We start from the raw sequence: 9,574 nt of genomic DNA on the forward strand, positions 1-9,574 counted from the left end.
GGGGGGGAGAGAGAGAGAGAGAAAGAGAGAGAAAAAGAGAGAGTTATCGTCATTATGTACCAACCAAGTTCCAGTCACGTGAAGAACGTTAATATTTCCTCCCTCGCCTCTTTTTTTCTCCAACAAAACGACCAGGGGTGGTTCATGGGACTAAAAAGTGGGCGTGCACAGTTAATTAATTAAGCTATCACAGGCTGAAGATAGTCAAGGGAATAGTAAATGGGATGGTGTATAGTTTTAGGATCATTGGGTTGGTGAGGGAGGAGCTCGTGCTTTTATTTTCATTCTTTTTACTTGTCGCTTTGATTTCTAGAACTAAATCTGTTTGTTAGCTAAACATCTTGCATAAGAACTGAACACTCAAGTAATAACTTTCACCACTCCACTACAAAACCATTCAAAGACACAAATCATAGGACGGTGACTTAAGTATGTCACGTTCACCTCCCTCGGGTTCACAGTCACAGAATCACTTAAAATAGCCTAGTGGCAAGACAATGAACCAATCACAATTCACTTGAGCACTCTGCTGGATTGATCCGGGGCTCACGTAATTTTGGCATAGAATAGTGTACAGTACATTGCGTTTATTTTTAGACTGAATACTGTGGGCTATGTTTTGGCACTATTCGGCAGGAGCACATTGGAGATGTGCCGACTTATTAATACTGATGTACCGCCAAACTCGCCGATGCGAGCGTCTTCATCGCTTGGGTTATCCCAAAGAACGATTTGAAGGTCAGGTTACCACTGTTGAATCTCCTATTACGTTTAGTTAGAGCGCGTGGACTTTGGCATGACATAGTACAAGTAAATGTTTTACGGCACCATAGACACAGAAATGACAGTTACAGAGCCAGCAAGTGCAAGGACCTTGTTTTGATATAATATTTGACTAGTGTTTGTTTCTGGCGTCTTTTATTCTATTATTGTGGGTACTTTACGTAAAAGAACAATAAAAATTTTGGGTGGCACTGCACGACCGTGCTCTAAGAACGGACCGCGCCTGATAACGACACTTCCCAAGACAACTCACTGTCTAAAATGGCCTTTTTCTCATGGACAATGGATGACCGTCTTTGACAGTTCAGACTTAAATGATCGGGGGTCTCCTGAGGCCGAATTGTAATTGAATTTACGCTCACACTAAATCGCCACCTTAGAGTTACAAAGCTATAACATTTTTGGCGTTTTAATTTACTAAGATCCTGAGACCCGAAACCAAATGTCCCATCTGCTCTTTCAACATCGTCACATTATTCGAAGTCTTTATCAAGATACTCAGAGAATTGTATTCGAAAAAGCTTGAAATGTTGTGAAACTCAAAATTCTTGGCGTCAAATTTCTAAAAATTAGATACTGAGCTGACAGAACTTTGTTATTCTTGGGCAGCGAAATATCAAGCAAGCGTCAGTGACGTGACGTTTAGGTGGGTAGTCTCTGGGGGGGGCGGGTGTCCTTGGGCAAGTCATGATAATCCTAACACATGCAACAGGGCACTGCACAGGGGAGACCAGTAATAGCGTGTTTGAAGTTTATCTATATGCTTCAGTTTGTATGTATTTATGTTTTTATATCTTTATGTCTACTGCATTTATGTATGATATGTATTTTGTAACGCCATTTTAAACCAAAGTTCCCGACGGGAATCAATAAGAGTGAAAATTTATTTTAATTTTATTCTTAACTGTATCAAATGGAGAGTGAAACACCTACACTTAAAAAGACAAGAAATGAGACCTACCTGTGGCGCTTAATGACACTATTTCTCTCAACTGGCTCTCATAGTGTCGTCTTACTCAAATCGTGATAGTGCTATTGGGGCTACCTGCCCCACAAATAACTTGTGGATTGTCACATTTCAATAAGTTTCTAATATTTTTTCAGTTCTATTTCTGAAAAAGCAATATTTTCAGCAGTTCAGGAAATTCTGAACTTGGGTGCAAAATTGAAATGAACAAAATCAATGCCACCATTTGACAAGACAGCAGAAAATGGCACCACTGTACACAATTGGCCAAACAAAGATATTAGAGCTGCAATTCGATTTCTTCACAGAAACGGGGAAAATTCCTCTGAAATTCAGGCAGAACTTGAAACTGTTTAATATGCTAACAATGTCTTTAGCAAGTCAAACGTCTACCATTGGTGTATCTACATAACGACCAAATAAGAGGTCGCCATCTATCTGCCAACACAAAGAAATATTATTTCTGCCTACTCGGGAATCTGATTCAGGTCTTCCGTGTGCAATAGAAAAGCACCAGTCCCCACAACACAGACGCTGGTAATTCATCTATGAAAGGTGTCATTCGCTACGCTAGAGCTACAAAGTTCTATCAACTCAGTTCTGAGAAATTTGACGTCAAAAACGTTGAATTGCACAAAACGTCAATTTTTTTTTCTCCAATGCAATACTTTGAATTATCTTGATAATGGCTCGGTATAATGTTGCGATTTTGATAGAGTAGACAGAGCATTTATTGTCTGACCTCATGGTCTTAGTAACTCAAAACGGCCAAAAGTTTCAGATAGAACTATATAATTCTAAGGTAGCGCATTGTTTTCAAATTATGTAGGTTCAAACCACATGTACGTGATGAAGTACTGAGTGTCTGAAATACCTGAGGACACTTTGATAGAGCAGGAGGTTGGCAATATTAAAACAAATCTCGACAAAAGAACTGAACAAATGAAATCCAATTAAGGGACATTAGATTTACCAATCTGACGAAAATTGACTGAACTGTTTGAGAAATAATATTATGATACTTCAATTATTTCACTTAAAATTCATACAGTTCAAAACTGTTCAAGTTGTAGATTGAAGAACACATATATTAAATTTATTTGAAACTGACTTTGAGAACGAACTAGGGGAGATGATAGTTATTTCATTAAATGCTCCAGGTGTTGTTGACCTTTTCTCCCCAGGTAGGCTCGAGTACCTTGCTGGAAAATGTGAGTGACTGTTGCATGTTACTGAGTTTGTTCTTTGGAACTCCTGTTCAACAAAGAGATTCGACTGTTCAGTTGTTTGTGTGCTGTTTTCATGGATTCTGGGTTTTTTCCAGATATTCCAAGAGGAAAGCGTTGCTCTTTGAATGTGTCCTCTCTTTTTGACTCTTTGACACACAAATAAGTGTTATGGTTATTTTTATTTTCGCTGTAACTTTTTAAAATTAACTTTTTTAACAGACGTGTTGGTTTTCTTCATATTGGCAAACTTGATGTCTTCTTGATCAAATTTTATTTGTTCTTACTTTTAAAGTTTTATCAAAATGTTGAAAAAGATGACCAAGTCATTTTCTTTTATACCGTTCCCTTTTTAAAGACCATCAGCCTCACTGAAACTTATTGTTTCTATGGTATTGACGGAAGTTATCCCTCTTTTTTACACGTTATGGGCACTCAATAATTGCGATTATAAGAACATCTGCGTGCTGTGTGTGTGTGTGTGTGTCTGTTCGTGTGGGAAGGGGGCGAGAGGAGAGGACGAAAGGGGTGGGGGTGGTAGATAACTGGTTATGTGTTATTGTTCCAGTTAAAAGCAATATATATATTCCTATAGACACAATTGTTGAGAGCACAAAATTATATGTAAAAAGGGGATAACATTAGTGAAAGCATAATATGCTAATCGAAGAAAGATGCTATAAAAGGTAATACTTTCACTGTTGGAATTTTCTGTGGTTTCCCATTTAGATATTATATTACTTTCTTAAAGGAATTTCAATATGAAGATAAAAGATAAAGCTTACAATGAATATTAAAATGTGTCAGGACGTCACACCAGTCTCATGTTTAAACCATAATTATTATGCCTATATCATAACAGATTTTTTAATGTATAGAGATATATTCGTATACACTGTGTGCATAGATCAAACATCAACAGCAGTACATAACAATTTTCATTCCGATAGCTCTTTTGTATCTTTATTTGTTGGTTATTCGTGGTATGTATCTACAGCTGCGTGATCTTAAGATTTTTCTGTGGTTTCTGTGTTAGATTTTTTTTAAGTAATACTTTTGATTTTATATAGTTGATCAGTTCTTTAAAAATTGCATTAAGACACCATGCTCTCTTTCATTAAGATTCAGTTAATTTTTGTCTTTGACTTGCACCCTACAACTCCTAGCAAAGCAGCAAAAACAGAACAGCACTACACTGTCGATCTTGGATTGGTGAAAATAGTATTATCAATATTAAGACTTCTCCGTTTCCATAAGTCAAAAGAACACTTTTTAATTAATTTTCTTTGATTAATGAAAGCAGAAAGATGACGAAATTTGCGTAGCTCACTTAACAAAGAAGAACAAAGCCGGATATTTTCTAAATAGTACGTGACGTAGGCAGTCATGGTGTTCGCCCAACTACGTATCTTTGCCCGGCAACTGGAGGCCTCCCTGTCAACAAGAGCGACAATTTAGCCAGATCTGCTGGATTGGAGCTGACGTCTGAGTTGTTTACAAAGATCAGCCGGGTGGATATCACGTCGTTATTTCTCCCACGCTACTGGAAAGTTCCTGAGTTGTTTTTTTGGTAAGCATGGACCGGAAAGGGAGGGGGGGGTCAAAGAGTGCTTGTTTTTCGAATAATTGTTTTAATGCTCGGGAGGACATGCGCGCCTACACACTAACGGGCGGACAAACAGGAACACGACTCAACCCGCCCCCCACCCCTCCTCACACACACACATACATACACACACACATACACACACAAACACATACACACACTTACACACACATACACATACACGCACATGCATGCGCACGCGCACACACACACACACACACACATACACAAACACACATATACACACACACTCTTAAAAACAAACCCACACAAGAACATTGAGTTTGGGTCTACTATTATTATATTATACGATCACAACTTTGTTCTCAAAGAATTAAGAAAGTCTCCTGTTCAGATAAATTGGTCATCCTCAGAAATTGACGGACGAATTATAAAAGTTCGGTCCCACACACAATTGATTTACGGTTGAGAGAGTCCGAGCTGACCTGTACAGGTCAAGTCTAAGACGCAGTGACACCTCTCACAAACAAGGTGTCAATCGACACAGGTGTGAACGTACGTCAGGTCAGATGGGGGAAAGGGGGGAGGGGCAGATCGAGCATGAGGGGGCAGTGTAGAGAGATGGGTGGGGGGGGGGCAAAATGTAGCGTGAGAGAAAAGTTGGATAACAGAAATAGGTAATTTGGGAAGATTAACTCTCTGAAAATAGATGATAGAGAGATAAAGATGTAGAGTGACCTTCGTTATGTTTCTCCCCGGGGATAAAAACCCCTGCCATCTCGCATCTTTAAGTCAGTTAGGGACAGAGATCAGTTTGAAACTTTGAAATCTTTTGAAGGAAAAAAAACTAAAAGGCACCCAGTTTTATTCATCAGTCATTCCCAAGCGGCGTCTTTGGTGGCCAGACATTTCAGAGTACTTGAGTTTACTTTTTTTGCTTTGACATTAACCAAAATGTTTTGCTGTGCCGGATCTGGAGCGCGACTGAACCTTGGTACGTTTCGTCCTAATTTTGTTTAGTTAAAAAAAACCACTTACTTAATCATGAGGTCTAATGAAAAAAAAAAAGAAAGAAAAGAGGAGAAGTGGGGCATGGCTGTTTGTACAGATGTCGTCTTTTACAGGTGGCCGTTAGAGCAGGATCCATTGTAACTTTTGTAAATGATGTGTATATTATATAGCGCTGGCGCCAGTTGTGTAGCGGCAAAGTGCTCCGTTGTAGAATTCGGCAAATAGCCTCAGGTCGATTCTCATGTGGGGAGAAATTTTATTTAGCAGCTCGGTCTTTCTGCTTGGATGTTGTTCCCCTCTCAGCCCGGTTAGGATCAAAAGTCCGCGTCTGAAATTATATAAATTGGTCGATGGGGGCGTAAAAACACTTAAAATTGTGTCTCATAAACACACCAACAAAAAGCAGCGGTTGCTGTGGTGTGGTTTGTTCCTTCTTTTCCATCAAACAAATTATGTCGTTCTTGTTCATTTTCTTCTTTTCTTTGTACGTTACTCTCTAGTAACATCTCTAATCTGCTGCGTTATATGTCAAATTTGTGTTGAACGTGCAGTAAAACTCTCTGTTCATTCTCTCATTCACACATTCATTAGTTCACTTACCTCTCTACTCGCTCAATCATTCATAATCTATTCTCTGTTTGCGATTGCTTCTCCGAGTACTTGGTGTATTCCATAATAAAGGTTTTTTGAATGTTGTGATTTTGGCCACAGGACTTCATTAAGAATAAATGCCCTTCGGTTTTTCTTTCCCCCCCCCCCCTCTCTCTCTCTCTCTCTCTCTCTCTCTCTCTCTCTCTCTTTCTCTCTCTCTCTCTCTCTCTCTCTCTCTCTCTTTCTCTCTCTCTCACTCTCTCTCTTTCTCTCTCTCTCTCTCTCTCTTTCTCTCTCTCTCTCTCACTCTCTCTCTCTCTTTCTCTCTCTCTCTTTCTCTCTCTCTCTCTCTCTCTCTCTCTCTCTCTCTCTCTCTCTCTCTCTCTCTCTCTCTCTCTCTCTCTCTCTCCCATCTTGCCTCCCTTCATTCCTTCATCCCTTCAACTAATAAACTTATGTTTTCCATTTTGTATTTCACAGGCTTTTCGCTTTTGGCAATCGTCCTGGTCGCTTCATCGACAGTATGGGGCAAAAGTCAGTTGAAGATATTTTTCCGTCTCTTCCTGTAGACATATTTTTGTTCTGTTGTTACAAGACAACAATTTTAAATCATTTCTATAGGAATTCAAGACTCTCGGAATATATTGTTTTAGGTTTTTTGTGGCTGTTTTTCTTTAATTTCGTTTAATTATTTTTTGTATGAGAAATATATTATATGTATTATATATATATTATACTTTTTAATATATATATTATTTGATATATATGTGAATTATACAGCACATGCAAGACAAATAGGTCATAAAGGCCAAAATGCCGCAGATCAAAAGTATTACTAGAGAATAAAGAAGAAAAGATAATGACGATAATAGATTCTGTTTGACAAGAAAGACATTATACAAGTGTAGTACACTGTACCAGTGTGTTGTCTCCGAATGTGTTTTTCCAATGTGTGCTGTCTCATAAAATGTGGTGTGAGTGTGTTCTGTAATATGACAACAGAAGATAGAGAGAGAGAGAGAGAGAAAGAGAGAGAGACAGAGAAATATATATATATATATATATATATATATATATATATATATATATATATATATATATATATATATAGAGAGAGAGGGGGGGGGTGGGGTGGGGGTGGAAGGATCGCCACTGGAACTAAGTTGTGTGCACAATTATCCGTGTGTCGTAATTTACTCTCGTATCCATACGATGTGGGGAACTCTGTCTCACCACTTTCCAAAGAGGAAATTTACATGTAAATCCGATCCGTACGCTTTGCATTGGAGTTTGTCAAAATGATTTTATGAGAAATACTGAAAGTTTCAAAGAGATCTTCGTACAAGAAGTATTCTAAAACGTGGGGGAAGACAACCCCGGGGGTACAAAATAACCCCAGGGCGTACGGAGAAGCACTTTTTCAATGTAAATCCGCTGTATAAATACTATTTTCTATTATTATTATTATTATTATTATTATTATTATTATTATTATTATTATTATTATTATTATTATTTTACAACAACAACTACTACTACTACTACTACTACTACTACTACTACTACTACTACTACTACTACTACTACTACTACTACTACTACTACTACTACTACTACTACTACTACTACTACTACTACTACTACTACTACTACTACTACTACTACTACTTCTACCACTGCTGCTGCTGCTGTTGCTGCTGTTGCTGTTGCTGCAATTATGATCATTACTATAATTATTATGATCATTGTTTTTAATTAACCTTCTAAATGCATATCTTATTCCTCATTCCACCCCTGCTTCCCAAACCTGTGAACAAATCCTTCAACTTCAACCCAGTCTCTGAACCGAATGGCAAAGGTAAGTTCCGACAGACCATTTATGTACCAATTGCAAGCGCTGTAAAACTTTTACCAAACTGAAAACATACTAACAGCTTGGAGCTGGCTCAGTTGGTACTGTGCTGTGCCTATTTTGCTTAAGACTTTTGTTCGAATCCCCAACGAGGGGTGGGATACTATAGTCGTGAATTTGAGTTGTTTGTGAATATTTAAGGATAAAAAAAACACGAAACGGGGAGAACTCTTGAACTAGGAACAATTCATGAGTCTTTGATTAACATTTGACACCCAAGCAGATATTTGAGGTTCGTGGGTGGTTGAAGGATGCCTCTGGTAGGACCTAGTTCTTTTCTGTCCTATTTGTTCTGTATGTTCGTCTGTAGGTTAAAGGACGCTATCGTATCAAACATGGAAATATCAAGCCGACGTTGTAAATGTGAGTTTTGTTTTGTATTGCTTTTTGTTTGATTTTTTTTGGGCGGGTAGTTTGTTGGGTTTTTGGGGGGTTTCTGTCACTGTCATTGTCATTGTCACTGTCATTGTCACTGCGACCGCTACAGGCATGTCCCTGCCATTCCCACTGCTATTTTCACAGCCACTGTCACTTTTACTGTCATTGTCAGTTTCACTTCTGTTGCTACAGACACTGTTTTTACCATTGTCAGTGTCTCTATCATTGTCACAGTCATGATCAGTTATTGCCACCGTCGTTTTCACTGCCAATGTCATTGTCATTGTTTTTGGTATGGTCATTGCCACTTTCATTACTACTGTTATTATCACAGCCACTGTCACTGTCATTGTCAGTAACGTTGTCACTGTCATTACCACTGCCAACATGGTTTCTATGACAGGAGACATCTCCATACAGACTAAGGACACTGGACTTGAGGACCCTGTATTTGCACCAGGGAATTTCATCGTTGATGGCACGGACGCTGTCATAGAAGAACACGCACATCATGTTTACATATTGGTACGTTTCACTACATATAGTTATTAATTTTGTTGCGTGTTTCGTAAAAATACTATCGCCACTTTGATGTTGTCGTTTTTGTTTGCTTATTTATTTCTTTGTTTTTGTTTTTGTTTTTTATATAAGGGTTTTACAGCCCAGTCGAGACAAATCAGATCGTTTAGGACGCAGCCATTTTAAATGGCATTTTAAAAGAATTTGTTTACCTTTGAATTCTGAAACTGGATGCCTGAAGACAGGGGGGGGCTACAAAGTAGGAGAAACGGTAACATACTTAAAAATCAGTTGCGCTGCAGGATGAAGGACTTAGAGAAGTAAAATGTTCTTCGATGTCAGATTTCGAACCCGAGAGAGACCTATAAAATTAGAGACAGCACCGTACCACAAGACCACGAGAGACCCTGATAATAGGTGTGCCAGTGTGCACCACATGAAGTTCACGAGACCCATCAATGATATTTTGTAATGCGTTGTATCTGTCATTGGAAATTAAGGTGGTTTTTTTCACTTAGGGATACACAAAATTTAATAGGAATCTTTAATTGATGAGTGAGGGGATTTGTGGCGTACAAAGGCAAGTGCCACACACACACACACACACACACACACACACA

Source organism: Aplysia californica, unplaced genomic scaffold (assembly GCF_000002075.1).
Source record: "Aplysia californica isolate F4 #8 unplaced genomic scaffold, AplCal3.0 scaffold00049, whole genome shotgun sequence".
In the NCBI taxonomy this organism is placed as follows: Eukaryota; Metazoa; Mollusca; class Gastropoda; order Aplysiida; family Aplysiidae; genus Aplysia; species Aplysia californica.